We start from the raw sequence: 19988 nt of genomic DNA, 5'->3' as shown, positions 1-19988 counted from the left end.
TGTGTGGGCTTACTACAGTCCATGAAAAACAAGGCTTGTTTTAAATGTAATACTGAAGGCCATTTACAAAAGAATTGCAAAGTGAATCTTGAACAATTTGAATATAAGGTATCTGGAGATGACAGATATTCAAAACCCCCCTTATCCAAATGCCCATTCTGCAAAGGAGGCTTTCACTGGGCAATCCACTGTCTATCCAGAACTTGTACAGGAGATAATTCTCTGCCAGAAAGCAAAAAGCAGGGTCCTGGCCCTCTAGCCTACAAAGCAATGAGTACTATTGGATGACTCTGAAGGATAGCCACTTACTACATGTATCAATCTTAACAGATTGCCACACTGTGTCACTTAAGTTTTTAACCTTCTAGTCTCTATGAGGAAGTGATTTATTTGAATATGAGATATGTATGTATTGACTCCTAAAGCCATTGTTGATTGTGGTATGCCATTATACACTCCTGGGTCTTTTAACCAAAAGAGAAAAAATAGAAATTGTACCTACCAGTGCACAAAGCATTTTGGGTGGACCAAACAGACTTAAAAGCACAGCCAGGGAGTCGGGTGGTAGCGCAGTGGGTTAAGCGCACATGGCACAAAGCACAAGGACTGGCGTTAAGGACCCAGGTTCAAGCCCCCGGCTCCCTACCTGCAGGGGAGTCACAAGCAGAGAAGCGGGTCTGCAGGTGTCTATCTTTCTCTCCCCCTCTCTGTCTTCCCTTCCTCTCTCCATTTCTCTCTGTCCTATCTAACAACGATGACATCAATAACAACAAGAATAATAACTACAACAATAAAAAATAAGGGCAACAAAAGGAAATAAGTAAATATTTAAAAAAAAAAAAAAAAAAGCACAGCCAGTCATAAGTCTGGTCTCTGGCTGCTTCTCCTAGTTAGACAGATCTCGCCTGAAGTGCTTGAGGTGTCTGTCATGGCTGCCGCTCCTGAGAACTGAACATGTGTGTCTCAGCTAGCCAGTAAATTCTAAGACTCCTCTACAGCCATGAGTAACCTATACCTCAACTGATAATTTTTTATTTCATGTGACTGAACTTTTGATAACTAACTCATGGACTTTGTGGGCTTAGAGTATTCTTAACCCCTGCTGATAATTGCTTATTTTGCAGTACCTATAATTTATGTCCCATACCTTTGTACTGCCCTAATAAAATCTTGATTCATTTAAACCTACTCCCAGCTGCCCCTCAACCTAATCCACTACTCACCACACAGCAGCAAAAGCAGCAAAAGGGAGGAGAAAGAACCAGAGCATCATTTTGGCAACTGCAATGCCAAGGGTGGAAGTGGGGATCTCAAGTTTGAGAGTCCATTGCTTTATCCATGTACCATCTCTTAGGGATAGCCAAAAGGACAATCATATTTTAGAGATGTAGCACAAAAAACATAACCCCTGCTCACATGTCTAGGAACCTTCCTCCTGAACACCCATATCAGCTCACCCAGGCAGAACATAAATGCAGTGTTCTCCCAGAATACAAAATGGGGCAGCAGTAGCCCTGGTTAAGCACATATATTATCATGCACAAGGACCCAGGTTTGAGCCCCCACCCCTACCTGCAGGGGGTCCGCTTCATAGCACTTTCTCTCTTTCCTATCACATATAATACAAAGGAAAAGAAAAAAGAAAAAAAAAATTGAGCCCTGGCTCCCCACCTGCAGGGGAGTCCCTTCACAGGCGGTGAAGCAAATCTGCAGATGTCCATCTTTCTCTCCCCCTCTGTCTTCCCCTCCTTTTTCCATTTCTCTCTGTCCTATCCAACAACGACAGCAACAACAACCATAGTACTAACCACAACAATGATAAAACAACAAAGGCAACAAAAGGGGAAAAAAATGGCCTCCAGAAGCAGTGAATTCATGGTGCAGGCACTGAGCCCCAGCAATAACCCTTGAGGGAAGAAAACAGATAAAAATGGAAAACAAATGGCTATCAGGAGTGGTGGGTTCATAGTGCGGGCACTGAGCTCCATCAATAACATTGGTGGCAGTAATAATAAAAGGAAAGAAAGAAATAAAAGAAGAAAGAAAGAAAATTTTAAAATAAATGAAAAGAATATAAAATGGGAGGACTAGTGTAGCTGCTCCACCTTGAGATGGTTCATTTCTTGCTTTTATCCAAAGTAGTTCCAGTTGTTGGTTCACATACTGCCACTGAACATAAAGGACAAGGAAAAGTCAGGTCACTCTGGACTGGTAGGTAGCAAATTTAATATGAAAGAGCCCATAAAGTGTTTCCATTTTTATTTGCTTAAGTCCTCTCAATACCACTAGTTACCCATGGTGGGAATACACAAGCTTATATCCCATCAACAGTGGTGTTATGCCATGTATGAGTGTGAAACTATCCCTGCAGTCTTAAAATTTTAAAAACCCACTTTCACTACTAATAATTAAATCACTCGTAATAAAAACAACTAAATGGAGTGGGGGTATAGCATAATGGTTATGCAAAGAGACTTTCATGCCTGAGGCTCTGAAGTTCCAGGTACAATCCCCCACACCACCATAAGCCAGAGCTGAGCAGTGCTCTGGTAAAAAAAATAATAATAATAAAAATAAATAAATAAAAAGAAATTACACTAATAAGCAAGGAAACTTACAAGGTTTTCCTGAACAACTGCAAGGGGCAAGTACATCACGATACCCAGCATCCAGAATGGTTAAAGTTTTCATACAGACCTTAGCAGGCTCAGATACACGAGTGGTCTAGCTGACCTCAATAACAATTTTTTTTTCTCAAGTCCAGATTCTCTAAATGGCTGTGACTCTGGACAACATGTACAGAAAGAAATTCCTATTAGCGAGCAAAATCAAACCACCATCCACTGTAAGGAAGCAAAAGATGTTTATTCACGAATTTGAATCTGGGCCAAGTGGTGACTGACAGCAGCTCGACCCTGAACAAGGCTCAAACCACACAATTTATAGGATTCTAGAGTACATTCTGGGTGGGGAATATGCAAAACTAGAATTCTATCACACACTCAATAGCATTTTACAGAAAATGCAGGATCCAATCATTCCAGACATTGCAATACCCTAACCGGACCCTTCGGCGAACTCTGACCAGGCCCTAGCTGGACCTGTCTTCGCCCACACCGAGAGGCCGTCGCCTTCGGTGCTGAGGCTAGGATTCCCGCAGCATCCCACAATCCACAGACCTCTACCAAAAAACCCGTGGAGACAAGACATCACAAAGGATGGTATACTGTGCACTAAAATCAGGCCTGACTTACCGGCGCCGAGCAGAGCCTCCAAGGCTTCCAAGGGTCCGGACCCGGGATGGAGTATCTTGCTGAGGCCTCCAAATGTTAGCGAGCAAAATCAAACCACCATCCACTGTAAGGAAGCAAAAGATGTTTATTCACAAATTCGAATCTGGGCCGAGTGGTGACTGACAGCAGTCCACCAGCTCAACCCTGAACAAGGCTCAAACCACACAATTTATAGGATTCTAGAGTACATTCTGGGTGGGGAATATGCAAAACTAGAATTCTATCACACACTCAATAGCATTTTACAGAAAACGCAGGATCCAATCATTTCAGACATTGCAATAGCCTAAGCAGCCTATAAGAATTGTCTAATTTCAAGCCTTTATGCAAAATAGGATCACCACACTTTCTCATTGTCAGCCAAGACCGCCTGGCTATCAGCTCCCTCGACCTTGAGCAAGTGGTTGGGTTTCAAGGACTTGGTTAGGCTAGCTATTCTCTTTAAGACAAACAGGTGGCTTACATCTTGGTGTGTGGGTTTTGTCTAGCCCCCCCTTTTTTTTATGCTTAAAATTTTACTTAAAGAAATTCTAGAGTTACTGCTTCTAACAATTCCAAGGCTAATGGTGGGGGTGAGGCATTTCCAGTTACATAGGTCCAGTTCACAGTTCACCCAGAGGTCATGTCCTATTGATAATCTAAAACACATGTTACTCCTTGTGATTAGCTAGTCCAATTTTAAAAGCCCTACTATTTGGTAACATGCCCTGAACAATCAGCAAGAAATTTCACTACTCACTCGCAACCACCCTCTGCTCTCCATCCCCCTATCCCCAACGCCTGAGGCTACCTGGCTGCACTGCCCCACCCTACCCACCCCCAGTAATGGAGGCACAAGTAAAAGAAAACATAAATTAAGGCAACTCTAAAAATAAATAACAAATTTTCCACCAGGAACCCTCTGATTCAAACCACTGATTTATGGACTCTTCTATGGGACCTCCTGAGAGTAAATTGATCCTGGGGGTTCATTTGTATTCAGGAGAGTGCTTTAGTTAATGATATATTAACGTACCTTCTAACTAATGAGATGAATTTTCTCATTAGAGGTACTTTAGGTTCAGTAAGTATGGGCTTTTTGGCTCATTTAAAGCTTGTTTAGATGAACTCTGTCAGGGCTCTTATGAGTGAAAAAAACATCCTCCAGGTGAATGGAGGAAACCAAGAGCAGAAAATGGTTTTATCAGTGGGAAACAACTTGACTATCTGTCCTTGAGTAGAAGGAGCTTGGCAACTTTAGGAACTTGATCTGGCTGTGCCTGTCATACACATTGTGGGTATGTAGATAACACCGTCATGCCTAAGAAATGAACTGGAGGTGGGGCATGCCAGATCAGGACTGCCTTCTTCTCCCCTCTTTCAGTGAGGCAAGTCACATTCCTACTATAATGCATAGCACAGATCCCACTTACAGCAGGACAGTGCTACCCAGTGGAGACTGGTTAGTGGCCCCTCGCCCACCCAGTGTCACAAAATACTCACCTAACTTATGGAAGCTCCCATTGCACATTCCAGCAGTGCATGCCTTTCCCAGGTGTGATGGATGAATGGATTAACTTAGCAGCATAGTACACTGATCCACAGTGAGAGCTGGAGCAATGTTTCTCATCTGAGACTTCTATAAATTTCTGTGCTCTGTGGTCTCAGCAGTGATCCTTAATCTAGCATACAAAAGTAGACAGACTCTGTCAATATAATCACTCAAATGCATTAAGCCTGAGCTAGTACTTTTTTAGGGTTATTATAATCTGTTTTTTGTATATATATATATATATATATATTTTACTGAGCTTAGTATTTCTAGCCACCCAATCAAGATGGCTTTGCATAATGGCAATTTAATTTACTGTTTTAACATTCCACTTTGTCTTGTTTCCAACCCTGTTGCTTGTGGACTATCAAGAACATAAACCACCATTTGCTGTCATATTCTTCAGTCCAGTCCTGAAAATTGCAGCGTTTGAAATGTGACATTTGATCACTACTTGACAAGACTAGCATAAGTGGTACTCGGCTTTTCGAACACCTAATAATGACACCCTAATTTGTGTGGCAACAGGGGAGCTTGTATTAAGCAAGATGGTGTTCACAAAAGCCAAGGTATATTTAGAACTCTCATTCAAAGGGAAGGGTCCAATATAAATGAGGTGCCAATTTCTCACCTGTTGGGAACTCTGATAGGTGGCCCCAGACTCCTTTGCCAGTTGTCTTGGGAGTGACTTAGAACAGACAGGGCAATCTGTTACTGAATTAGTCAAGTCACTGCATTTCAGTGACAATCTAGCTTTCCTGACAACATGACAGTCCACCTGGCCACTATAATGACCACTCTATGCACCCAATTTGCTATATCTACTGAAGGGATTTATGTCCAGATTAGGGCCCAAACTTCCAGTTACCAAGGGCTGTCTTTATTTTATGATCCTGGAATGTAGAAGACAGTGAGGACTGCCTCAGGCTCTTGCATTGCCAGGATAGCCTGAGGGTGCTTCTTCCCAAGCAAGTGCTTTCTGGGTTGGAGAGAACTCAACTGGAGCCAACCTAGGCTGCTGCGTGGGAGAGGGATCAGGAACTCATGCGAGCTAGCATTGCAGGAGATAGACTCTGGAACTCTAGGAGCCAGAAGGCAATCCCAAGTGTGTTAAAACAGAAGAGCAGCTGTGTATATACCAAGTAGGGTGGAAACAGGATGTGAGGGTAAAGCGAAAAGAGACTGGTGTAAATCAGGGTGACTACGAGAGGGGGCGGAGCAAAAAGACATCGTGAACCAATGGGGATTAAACCAATGCCCTGCAGGCAGGGCGGTTCCTAGGTAACTGGTTATGTAAATAGACCGTAGGGATAAGCAGGCGGAAGCTGGCGTACTGCCCAACATTGCATCTAAACCCAAATGTCTCTTCACATATCCTGACCCCACAAGGACTTATTTGCAGCTAACCCTTAGCTTCTTGCTGTTCAAACCACAGTAATAATCTTTAGAATAGTGAAACTATCAGTTCCTGAGTTCAATGTACTAGCTACTCCACTTCATGCAGATGCTATTGATTTAAATAATGACTAGTCTATAGGGATGAGTAGCCTTGATTATCTCAACAAATAGTAAAAACCATTTCACATTAATAAGTCACCAACTTTCTTAAAATATTTTGAAATGTTTAGCAAAAATTTACTGAAGTTATCTAGATTCAGTGCAAAGTCTTATGCAATCCTTGAATAAAATCACAGAAGTATTTAAGTACAGAATCAAGTAAGTGATACAGCAGAGCAGAATGGGCCCAAAGCATGGTTTTAATCACTGTGTCTAGTGATTTTATAAACTACCCTTATTTTTAAACAAATTATTCAACATAATTTTAATACTAGAGTTATCATTAGGAAAATGTATTGCTGCTTCAGGATGTAACAGAAGGATTTGAGAGCACAATCTTATGGTGTAAATCTCTATAAAAACATATGCTATGACCACAATGTATTATCTTTTTTGTTCTTGAATCAAATTTTTTCTTCTTTAGCAAGGTCAGCCCACAGGTTACTTCTTTTGGTACCCAGTGTGTCTCCTTCTGGTAACTTTTCTCAAATTGTATTCTAATTTTCCACTTTTTAAATTGCTGAAGTTAGAGAAATCAGTTGAAAACTACTTGAATTGCACATCAGTGGAAAACGAGTACTTTTTGTAAAAGCAACTGTCTATACTCTTACAAACTGAAATAGAAGCCTTTAGTATTTGACCTGAATGGCATCATCTTTAGTTACAATTCCTACCAGTGGACTGCATTCCAGAAAGAACCAACTAACTGAAGAGTTGGAAGAGGGAAATTTAAGACTAGGGGAGAGTGAACTAAAAATACATCCAATAATCAATATTCATATTATATTCTGCATGATTATATCAGGGACAATTGGGAAAATGGGACAGGAAGAAATAGTTTTGGATCCAAAGTGCTAAGAAAGGACTTGTGTACTTATTTGGGTTTTGGTTTGGGTAAGTAGTTTTTACATTTTTGGAAATCATTAATGCTTTTGAGGAACATTATGGGCTTTCTCCATTTTATATATATATATCAAGTTAGTGAAGATAGCATAATGGCTATGTAAAAAAAAAATAAAAAAAAAAAAAAAAACCTTTCATACCTGATGTTCCAAAGTCCCACAATTAATCAGTCTTTTGCACCATTTTAAGCCAGAGCATGGAACTGTTTAAAAAGAAAAATAACTATTATCAGTTCTACTGCTATGAACATAGGTATACACATTATGGTTTGGGCATTATGGAATCCTTGGGGTATATCCTCAGGAGAGGAATTACTGGGTCATAATGCCCAACCAAAAAGATATGTGTATACCTATGTACATAGAAGCACAATTCATAATAGCTAAAACCTGGAAGGAACCCAGGTGCCCAACAATAGATGAGTGGCTGAGAAAGCTGTGGTGTATATAAATACACAATGGAATACTGTGCAGCTATTAATAACAATGAATCCACCTTCTCTGACCCATCTTGGATGGAGCTAGAAGGAATTATGTTAAGTGAGCTAAGTCAGAAAGATAAAGATGAGTGTGGGATGATCCCACTCATCAACAGAAGTTGAGAAAGAAGAACAGAAAGGAAAACTAAAAGTGGGATTTGACTAAATCTAGAGTAGAGCACCAAAGTAAAAACCCTGTGGTGAGGGTGAGGGTGGACATTCAGCTTCGCAGGGCGGCGGGGTGTGGGGGTGGGTGGGTGGGATGGGACAGTCTTTTGGTGGTGGGAATGGTGTTTATGTACACTCCTATTAAATTGTATTCATATAAATTACTATTTAATTAATATGAGAGGGGGGAAATTGATTGTATGTCTCAAACTTTTTAAAGTACAGACTGAGTCTTTTTAATGCATAGGCTGAGTCTTTGATATGTTGACTCTCTCAAAAGCCTAGACCAGGGAGAACAGAAGCAACCAGTGACAGCTACATACAAGATGCTGGGCATTATACAGCAAATCCTAACCAAGGGACTTTTCAAAGTTAACCCAGTTACCAAATAATGTGATGATAACAATAACTATCCATTGTCTTCTTGAACCCTAAGACAGCAGGAACCTAACATTTCCACTATATAGCCTATATTTCCCCCAGTTCTGGAACCTTAGGGTGAGGTGCACTTTCTTACATGCTTCTCACAATTCATATCAAATAATATTGCATCTGCCAATCACAACCTAATCAATGCAATGAGTGCCACATCAGCATGCTTCACTCCAGACTGTGTCCAGAGACTTCAGATGTGGAATGACAACCCTTTAGCTTCATTACTAGGGTGAGACCTTTCCTTTCGTGATATTCTCTAATTCCATTCCAGGTGGTTCACTTCCTAACAAAGATCCAAAACCTAGATATAGGCCAGGTCCCCTGAGATAGAGCATATGTTCAAATGTATCCATAAACCACGGCAAAATATATACCTGAAAGCAAAACTACACAATAATCTGCAGTGAGAACCCCCCAACACTTCATCTGCACTATTCCAGCCTTTAGGTCCATAATTTTTCAGCAATTTGTTTGGCTTTGTATGTTAACTCGCTTTTCAGCCAACAGGTTCCAGATGCCAGCATGAGGCTGACCAGACTTCCCTGGACAGACAACCCAACAAATGTGTCCTGGAGCTCAACTTCCCCAGAGACCCACCTTACTAGGGAAAGAGAGAGGCAGACTGGGAGTATGGACCGACCAGTCAACGTCCATGTTCAGCGGGGAAGCAATTACAGAAGCCAGACCTTCCACCTTCTGCAACTCACAATGACCTTGGGTCCATACTCCCAGAGGGATAAAGAATGGGAAAGCTATCAGGGGAGGACATGAGATATGGAGATATGGTGGTGGGAATTGTGTGGAGTTGTACCCCTCCTATGCTATGATTTTGTTAATGCCTCCTTTTTAAAATAAATTTTAAAGAAAGAAAAATGAAAAATAAAGAAAACTTCAATAGATATAAAACTCCTCCCTCTCACCCCCAGATCTGCAAATAACAAGAATTTCATAAAGTTCATTTATAGACATATATACCCACAAACCCATGAGTTAAAAGCCTAATTTTTAGGCTAAATGAAACTATCAAATATAAGAAAATTATATTATCATAATTTTTTCTTCTAAATTTGTATTTCTTGTCTTATCTGCCTCAGTACCTAACTACAAAAACTGCTGAATATGGGCCCCAGATCAGATCAAATCAATGGAGTTTACAGTCAACAATATTTATACACCTTTCCCATATTTGGGAGCTACTCTCTTCCCTGATCCAGCTTTCTGGTCCTTTTTCCAGCCATGACATCATCTCCCCAGACAATAACTAGGATCCACCTACATATCAGATTTCAGGCTTAGGGAAAAAAAAAAACTAGTATAGTCACAGGCCCTTTGGAATATAACTAAAATATACCTACTAGCTATCTACAGAACAGAGATTCCCCCCCCCCCCCAATTCTTCATCTGCACTACTCCAGCCTTTAGCTTCATGATTAGTAAACAACTTATTTGGTTTTATATGTTAACTCTCTTTTCAGCCACCAGGTTCCTGATGCTAGCACCACCAGGTTTCTGATGACTTTCCTGGACAAATGACCCCACCAATGTGTCCCAGAACCCCACCCCACTAGGGAAAGAGAGAAGCAGGTTGGGAGTATGGATTGACCTGTCATGCCCAGGTTTATTGGGGAAGCAATTACAGAAGCCAGACCTTCCACCTTCTGCATCCCACAATGACCTTGGGTCCATATTCCCAGAGGGTTAAAGAATAGGAAAGCTGGCAAGGGAGGGGATGGGATACGGAGTTCTGGTGGTGGGAATTGTGTGGAGTTGTACCTCTCTTATCCTATGGTTCAGTCAATGTTTCCTTTTTATAAATAAATTTTTAAAAACTACTGAATTTTGGATCATTCTGTGACAGAAATTTCTCATTATCTAATATCTGATCTTGGTTTCTTTTAAGTTCAGCATGACAATGAATTTGACTGAAAATGTACTTTTCAACCTTTGAAGCTAGTTTGGTGCATCATAAAGTTTGTCAATGTCATATAAACAGATGCTGTTTTACAGGCCCTTTTTTGATCCCTCCACCCTTTTTTTTTCCTGGAATTGTGGATATGAGATCTACATTCACCTGGATAATGGAACTTTGGTGCTGTAATATCTTTTTCCCTCTGTTTCTCTCTGTCTGAAAGAAATATCAACCTGTAGCCAATGATTAAAAAATAATAATTCGGGGGCCAGGTGGTGGCACATTACAGTGCATAAGGACCAGGTTTCAAGCCCCTGGCCCCCACCTACAGGGGGAAAGCTTCATGAGTGGTGAAGCAGGGCAGATGTCTCTCTGTCTCTCTTCCTCTCAATTTCTCCCACCTCTGTTAATTTCGCTCTGTCTCTATCCAATAATAAATAAATAAATAAAAATATTTTTTAAAACTAATTCAATTTTCTGACCTGCAGAAATAGCTCACAGGTTAGGGTAAATGTCTTGCCATGTGTGTAGCACCATATAAGATGTGTTAAGGCTCTGGAGGACACTCCAGTGCTATGGTTTCTCTTATTATTTATCTGAAAGAAAAAAGCAGTTCAGAATAGGTGGAATTGCACATGTATATGATATGCATAAATAAATTTTAAAATAAAATCCATGCCAAGAAATCAAAGATCTATTAAAATTAACTCAATTATTACTTCTCTAATTACTTTTTCTGTTTTTTAATGTTTTAATTTATTAACTTATTTATTTACTGGAAAGGGAGAGAAATCAAGAGGGAAGGGGGAGATAGGAAGGAAGGAAGGAAGGAAGGAAGGAAGGAAGGAAGGAAGGAAGAAAGATACCTGCAGCACTGCTTTACCACTCACTCATGAAGCTTTCCCCCTACAGGTGGGAACTAGGGACTTGAACCTAAGTCCTTGTGCGTTATAAAATAAATACTGAACTAGGAATGCCATTGTCTAGCCCCTCTAATGGTATCCCTTGCTACTTCATTCCATGCCCTATGTAATTGTCAAACAAAGCCACCAGCAAATTATTGAAGAAGCATGCCATATGATCTCTCCAAACTTTCCCTAGAAAGGCCTTTCCTAGCCTCCTTACTTGGAAAACAATTATTCATGCTTAATACTTAAAACTGAGACATTGGAATCTCCAGAAATTCTACACATTTTTTATAGTTGAGGAAACAAGTTTATCAGAAAGACACTAAGATATCTACTTTAACTACTTCTATGATGTGGTTTATTAATAAACAATAGCTGCTTTCAAATTAGAATAAAAAGAAAATGTGGAGACAGGATGGTGGTATACTTGGTAAAGAATACATGTTATCGGGGAGTTGGGCTGTAGCGCAGCGGGTTAAGCGCAGGTGGCGCAACGCAAAAACAAGGACCAGTGTAAGGATCCTGGTTTGAGCCCCCGCTCCCCACCTGCAGGGGAGTCGCTTCACAAGCGGTGAAGCAGGTCTGCAGGTGTCTATCTTTCTCTCCCTCTCTCTGTCTTCCCCCTCCTCTCTCCATTTCTCTCTGTCCTATCCAACAACAACGACAACAATAATAACTACAACAGTAAAACAAGGGCAATGAAAGGGAATAAATAAATAAAATAAATAAAATAAATAAATAAAAAGAATACATGTTATCATGTGCAATGACAGGAGTTCAAGCCCCTGGTTCCCATCTGCAACAGGGATGCTTCAGTTTTCTCTCTCCCCCTCATCTCTCTTTTTCCTTCACCCTCCATCAAACAAAAAGAAAGTAGAAAGAAGGAAGGAAAAGAAAATAAGAAAATTGAACACTTTTCAGTCATAAGAACTGAAGAAATTCTATCTGTTAAAGTAGTATGGATCAACCTTGAATGTATTATGCTAAGTAAAAAAGATCAAGCAAAGACCAATACCACGTGGTCTCACTTGTGAATTCTGAAAACGGTGATACAGCTTGGTGATAAAATAACATGTTGAAGGTTTCCAGAGCGGGGGAAGAAACATAGATGAAATTAGCTTAAATTAGTTGAAGGGTATAAACTTCTAGCTATAGGATTTAAACAATCCTGAGAATGTAATGTACAGCAAGATGGCTATAGTGAGCAATACTGTGTTGCATATTTTAAAGATGATGAAAAAGTAGTTCTTCAATGTTCTCATCACAGGGGAAAATGTGAAATTATGTGTGCTGATAAACTCTATTTTGATATTTATTTCACAGGAAATACATATATTAAGTCATGTACATCTAAAATTAATGTAACATTATATGTTATTGTCACATTTTATAACTGTCTATGATGTATCCTTTTATTTATTCCCTAAAAAGTCACTAAATTTTGTCCCACTTACATGTCATCTCACTGCCAACAAAAAGGACATTTACAAGTTCACAAATCTGCTCCTCCAAAAACAAGATGCAACTCGGTTATAAATAGATTCATATGTATTCCAATAGAAAACAGATTATTAAACTCCCTCCTAAGAAGGCAATGAAAACAGATTAAGTCTTAAAGATTTTCCCTACTGTTTTTTCCTGTGATGAGTTTCTAACACTAATTACTCTTGTTCTTATCCAACCCCTTTTGCTCCAGTTCTAAGCCTCTATTTTCCATTGTATGAGCAATTGTACAAAAATATTGCTAGTAAAATATGTGTAGCACATGTTCTGGGTACAAAAAATAACTTTCACTTATGAACCAAAACCCATATGATTTGCTTATTGAATGTAATTAAAAGTTTCTATCTTGGGGCCAGGTGGTAGAGCAGCGGGTTAAGTGCACATGGCGCAAAAGTGTAGAGATCCCAGTTCGAGCCTGGGACTCCCCACCTGTGGCGGGTAGGGGGTAGGGAGTGCAGGGGTGGTTGCTTCATGGACAGTGAAGCAGGTCTGCAGGTGTTTGTCTTCCCCTCCTCTCTTAATTTCTCTCTGTCCAACAACAATAATAACAAGGGCAACAAAATGGAAGGGGAAATTTTTTTCTATCTTAATAGAATTTTAGGATACTTTTCCCTGAAAGGGATTCATGGTTCAAAATTCTTAGAATCTAGATAGTCTTAAAAAACAAACATTTTCTGTCATCTGCATTAATCTCAAACTACCAAGTTGCAATTATTTTTATTTTGTAAAGGATTCCAGTCCCCTTTAAAAGTAGTTTATATTTCACAGTAATAGGAGCAGAGAGTTTATAATTTCATAAATGAGATAGAAATGTACAGTGACTAAAATTATCTATTCTATTTTCATATAATACATACAAACCATTTCTAATGTGATAGTTTGAGAATATCAAAAAATAGAAACCATTTCTACTTCTTTTTCATTCATAGTACAGTTCTCTACACAATATAATTACCCAGTAAGTAAGTTTGCATATTTTATCAGTAAAATTCATGGAACTCAATAGAACACCTATAAAAGCAGCAAGAAAATTCAACTCTATATAATACTAAGTTGTAATTAACAGAAGCATTATGTTCAGTACTTTTCTGTTCTATTCCAGGTACCATATTTTTAAAAAACCAGTTGTGCTCTTGTACAATTTACACAGAATTAAATTTAACCATTTTAAGTATTGAGCTTTGGCAAATGCACACACCAGCAAAATATGCTCCACCAATGTAATAAAATATATATGTACATGCATATGTATGCATGTATATACATGTCTATCATACAAATGCACATCAGATGTATGTGTTGATTTGGGAGAATTTTTGGTGTACAATCCCATGAGTTTTAAGGCAGTAGAGTCTCATATAACCTTCTCCACAATCAAGAAACTGAATAACTCCATTGCCTTAAAATTTTCCTCTGTGCTGCCCTTTTGTACTTAATCCTTTCCCAGACCTCAGATGCTAAAAGACACACCTGTTTTCATTTTCTATGGCTTTTACTTATTCAGAATATCTTTGAATTTCATTTTATAAGGGGCTAAAAGAAAGCTCACCTGGTACAGCATGCACTTTACCTAGTGTATGAACCTAGGTACAAGCTCCTGACCAGCATACATGGGAGCAACATGCTAAGGGAAAGTTTAACGAGAGTTAGAAACAGTGCAGTGCTAGGGTATCTCTCCTTTCTCTGACTCTTTCTCCCTCTCTGTGCCTCATTTTCTGTCTAGAAAAAAAGAAAAAAATAGGTGTAAATAAATAAGTTGGAGGGCTGGGATATTTATCACCTGGTAGAGTGCAAACTTTATCGTATTCAGGGACCTGGTTCAAGCCCTGGCCACAGTATTAGAGTACCAGGATGGTAAAGCTTCATGAGAGATGGAGTAACATCTCCTCCTCTCCCTCCCTTTCTGTCTATCACTCTCTCTAGAAAAAAAAGGGGGTCTTCCAAGAGTGGTGGAATCATGAAAGTCGCCCTAGAAACAACCCTGGAGGCTAAATTAATTAATTATGTGAGCGAGTAATCCAGCCCTTTAGTGAGACTGGTTTCATTCAGCATGTCTTTGATTCGTATTGTGTACAAAGTAACTCATTCTGTTTATTCTTAGATAGTATTCTATTTTTTTGGTTATGTTATAGTTTATGAATCCACTGACTTTGCATACAATTCTTGTTTATTACAAAGCAAGGAGTATGATTATTTCTAGTGGCATACATCACACATCTCTAGTATAAAATTTATATGGTTAATATTCTACCTGCAGCTCCCTCATCTGTTCACTGTCTTTAAATGCAATTTCCCTGATGTCTGCTAAAATAATTTATTTTTAAAGTATTGTTTTATACCACAGTTCCAACATCTTCAAGGATTTATTTGGACAACTTCCTTTCTAATAACTAGCAATTCCTTTAGTTTCCTTTTTTAACAGAGAAGGCAAAGAAGCAAAGGAAGCATGAAAAAGACCACAGAAAAACAGCACACAGCACAGAAGCTTCCTTCAAGCAGGTTTTTAGAGCATCAGCCAAAAAAAAAAAAAAATTAACAGGAAGATGTGTGACCTCCCACTGATGAGAATGGTCTACGTCAAAAAGATAAGAACTAAGCTCTGGCAAAGATGTGGGAAAAAAGAACTCTGCTATACAGTTGGTGGGGATGCAAACTAGTGCAGAACTGATAGTAAAGGTTATAGAAAGCCTTAAGTAAAAAATGGAAACACCTTGGGAGTTTGGCGGTAGTGCAGCAAGTTAATCGCAGATGGTGCAAAGTCCAAGGACCAGCACAAGGATCCCGGCTGGAGCCCCCAGCTTTCCACCTGCAGGGGAGTCGCTTCACAAGCAGTGAAGCAGGTCTGCAGGTGTCTTTCTCTCCCCCTCTCTTGTCTTCTCCTCCTCTCTCAATTTCGCTCTGTCCTATCCAACAACAATGACATCAATAACAATAATAACTACAACAATAAAACAACAAGGGCAACGAAAAGGAATAAATATTTTAAAAAGTAAAAAAAAATTGGAAACACCTTATGATCCGGCAATACCACTAAGAGGCATATATCCAAAGGTCATGGAAACAGTCATCAGTCATTGGAAAGGATATATATCCTTAGGTTCACAGTTGCACAATTCACAATAGCCAGACTATGGAACCAAACAGAATGTTCAACAGCAGATGCCTGAATAAAGAGTTATAGCACATAAACTTAACAAAGTATCACTCAGTCATTGGAAATATGAATTCATGTCTTTTGGGATAATATAAATGGAAATGGAGGCATTTCTGTTCAGTGAAATAATAGGTGAAGACCAAATGATTTTACTCATTCATAATATGGATAATTAAAACAAACTTATGGTCTGCAATTGCTCATCTGGGAGGGCACTTGCATTTCCATGTGTGTAACCCTGTTGGGAATACTACATGAGAATACTACAGCACTGAGGAAGGTTCAGTGCTATGGGGGTGTCACCCCTTCTCTCTCTCTCTTTCTCTCTCTCTCTCTCTTCCTCTCTCTCTCTCTCTCTCTCTCTCTCTGCATCTCTCTCTCTCTGAAGAAAAAAGATACAGCAGAGGGAGAAAGATGACCTAGGAACAGTGAAATTGCAAATGCATGATGTCCTGGTGCCTTCGAAAGTATAAGTAAGTAAATAAATAAATACTAAGGATGTGTACCCAATGTTTACATGTTTTGCAAGCACAAAAACGAGATGAGCAGAAAACAAAGAAGTGATACTTTCAAAGTCTGATACACATCTAAATCTCTCCTAAGACTCTCCTACAGATTCCTTCTGCAAGCTAATAATGTAATTAGAAAAGCAGCATACACAGATGAAGGTAGTGGTGTACTAGAGATGGCATAACACAATCACCTCATATGCTCACCACCCAAGATAATACCCCATCAGAGGTATCAAATAAAAATGGGTTTACAAATATCTATAGCATTTGTGGATATAAAAGTAATGGTTCTAAAAATCATTTTTATTAAAGCTGTTGTATCACATGTGACACAAAGGGTAATGAAATGAGTCAGCAGTGATAAAATTACGTATAGTCTGACTGCTGGGAATGGTGGAGATGATTAAGAGAAAGACTAACAGAGGTACTGATGCTTGCACAGAATCTGTTTCTATTCATCTGCTTCAATTTCACTTCATGACTGCTATCTCTGACTTTAACATTCTAGTTTTGCTTGGTGATTTGTTGTTTAGTTGGTTAGTTAACAGAACTTTGGTGGTGGCTGTGACGTGGAACTGTAATTTTACAATCTTGTAACCCACTATTAACCACAAATTTAAAAAATGGAAAATTGCATTGCTAAAAAAACCTATTACAATTTGCTTATTATTATTTCCCAGTGTCAATACATTTTTGTAGAGATTCTCCATTTATTTTTTTCACTAAATTAAAAAGAGAAGTTGGTGGCTGGGGAAGTAGGTTAGCAGGCAAAGAACTTGCTAGCATAAGGTCCCAGGTTTGATCCCCAGTACTGCATATGCCAGAGCAGAAAGTTCTAGTTTTTCTGACTCATAAAAAAAGAAAGAAAAAGAGACATAAATGTATCTTATTGGTACTTATTTTTATAAAAAAAGAATCTAGCTATAGCTAATGACTTACAAGTTTTGTACATAGCCTTCCTCTGAAAGAAATACCTTACAAATGATTTGAAATAGTCTTTTGGCCAAATTGAAATTTTCCCCAAAATAGTGATAAGCTTCTTTTCCTTTTTTTTCTAAATTGAGATTACAGTTGACATGTAACAACATTATGTTAGCTCTAGGTATACAGCATGATTATTTGATACATGTATACCTTGGGAAATGATTACCATGAAAATATTTTAACACCCATCACTGCACACAATTACATCCTTTTCCTTCTAATAAGCACTTTAAGATCTACTCAGACCAGGGCCAAGTGGTGGCACACTTGGTTAAACACCCACATTATAGTGCTCAGGGACTGATCAAGCCCCTGATCCCCACTGGCAAAGGGAAAGCTTCACAAGTGGCAAAGCAGGGCTACATGTGTCTCCTGTCTCTGTCTCTGTCTCTCTTTCTCTCTCTCTTATTTCTCCACAAGTGGTGAAGCAGGGTTGCATGTGTCTCCTGTCTCTGTCTCTCTCTCACTCTCTCTCTCCCTATTTCCCCCTCAATTTCTCTCTATCTCTATACAATAATAAATAAAATTTACTCTTACCAAATTTAAAATATGTAATACAGTATTATTAACTATAATCATCAGACTGTATATTACATTCCTATAACTTTTAAGTGGAACTATGTACATTTTGACCCCTTTACCCATTTTACCTACTCCTCACCCTTTGCCTTTAGCAACCACCAATCTAGGAGCTGGGTTTTTGTTTGTTTGTTTGTTTTGTTTTGTTTTGTTTTTTAAGATCCAATACATAAGTGACATCACACAGGGTTTGTCTTTCTCTGTAGAACTTATTTCATTTTGCTTAATGCATTCAAAGTACAAGTTGTTGCAAAGGATAGAATTTCCCTCTTATTTTGTGACTGAATTATATTTGTGTATTTTGGGTAGAGTGTCTAATCTTTGAGGATAAATCAATTAAAATTGTTTAATGGCTTACTCCATGCTTGTTTTTTAATATATATTTATTTATTTTATTTTAATGAGAAAGAGTAGATACAGAAGGAAAAATACCAAGAAAGAGAAAGAGACCAGAACACTGCTCAGTTCTGGCTTATGGTGGTACTGAAGATTGAACCTGGGACCTCAGAGCCTCAGGCTTGAGCTTTTGCATAACCATTATGCTCTCTCACCAACCCACTCCATGTTTCTATACAAGTTTTCTGGCTATCAAGACTGACATCAAAGTTGAACAATAATATCAAGCACAACAAACCAAAAAAAAAAAAAAAAAGCCTAACTTCATAAGGTTTTCTTTTATTTTAATATTTTATTTATTTATTTTTAATGGAAGTTATACAGAAGAGAGGGAGAAACAAGAGCACTGCTCAGCTCTGGCTTATCATGGTGCTGGAGACTGATCCTGGAACCTTTCAGCACTGGGCATGGAAGTCTTTTTACATAACCATTATGCTGTCTCCCTATCCCCAAGCTTCACAAGGCTTTCACAAAGAAAGTTCATTGACCCATTAAGAAAGATAGAAACCAGGGTTGGACGTTGGTGCACCAGGTTAAACACACAAAGTACGAAGCTCATGGACCTGCGCAAGGATCCCAGTTCAAGCCAGGGGCTCCCCACCTGCAGGCAAGTCGCTTCACAGGCGGTGAAGCAGGTCTGCAGGTGTCTATCTTTCTCTCTCCTCTCTGTCTTCCCCTCCTCTCCCTATTTCTCTCTGTCCTAACAATGACGACATCAATAACAACAATAATAACTACAACAACAATGAAAAACAAGGACAACAAAAAGGAAAATAAAAAGCTATTAAATAAATAAATAAAATGGAAAAAAATGGTTGCCAGGAGCAGTGGATTTATAGGAGCGCCAGCGGAAAAAAAATAGAAACAGGCTAGGGGTATGGATCGACATGCCAACACTCATGTCTAGCAAAGAAGCATTTACAGAAGCCAAAACTCCCACCTTCTGTGCCCCATAAAATTTTTGGTTCATACCTCTTTACAGGGAAAAACGTTAGGGGAAGATGAACAGAGAACTTTGAACTCCAGTTCCATCAGGGCCAGGAAAGAGAAGAGGAAAAAAGGAAGGAAACGCAGAAATAGTAATAGGTGTAGCTGTGAATTAGAAAGGAAGAGAAGGCAGAGCCATAGGAAAAAAATGGTCAAATATATATATGTAAATGTAGCTATATAAATAATAGTCAAGACTGGGTGGTGACACACCTGGTTGAGCACATGTTATGATGCACAAGGACCTGGATTTGAGTCCCCCAGTCCCTGCCTCAAGGGGAAAGCTTTGTGAGTGGTGAGCAATGTTTCTCTGTCTCCCCACAGTAATAAATCTTAATTAAAAAAAATTTTATTATGGAGCATTATATGTAAAACACAAATGCTGGAATTCTAGTCATTTCTAAGCAACAGTTAGTAGCATTAATTAAATTCAGTGTAGTGTGCCGCTATCATCTCAACGATTGTTTTGCCTCAAGGGTTATCTCTGGGGCTTGGTGCCAGCACTACGAATCCACTGCTTTCGGTGGTTATTGTTCCCATTTTGTTGCCCTTGCTGTTGCCCTTGTTGTGGTTGTTATTGTTGTTGGATAGGACAGAGAGAAATCGAGAGAGGAAGGGAAGACAGAGAAGAGAGCAACATAGACACCTGCAGACCAGCTTCACAGCTGCAGGTGGGGAGCTGAGGCTGGAA

This window comes from Erinaceus europaeus, chromosome 7 (assembly GCF_950295315.1).
Source record: "Erinaceus europaeus chromosome 7, mEriEur2.1, whole genome shotgun sequence".
NCBI classification, from domain to species: Eukaryota; Metazoa; Chordata; class Mammalia; order Eulipotyphla; family Erinaceidae; genus Erinaceus; species Erinaceus europaeus.
The sequence above is the reverse complement of the archived record's forward strand: the minus strand, read 5'-3'. Positions refer to the sequence as shown.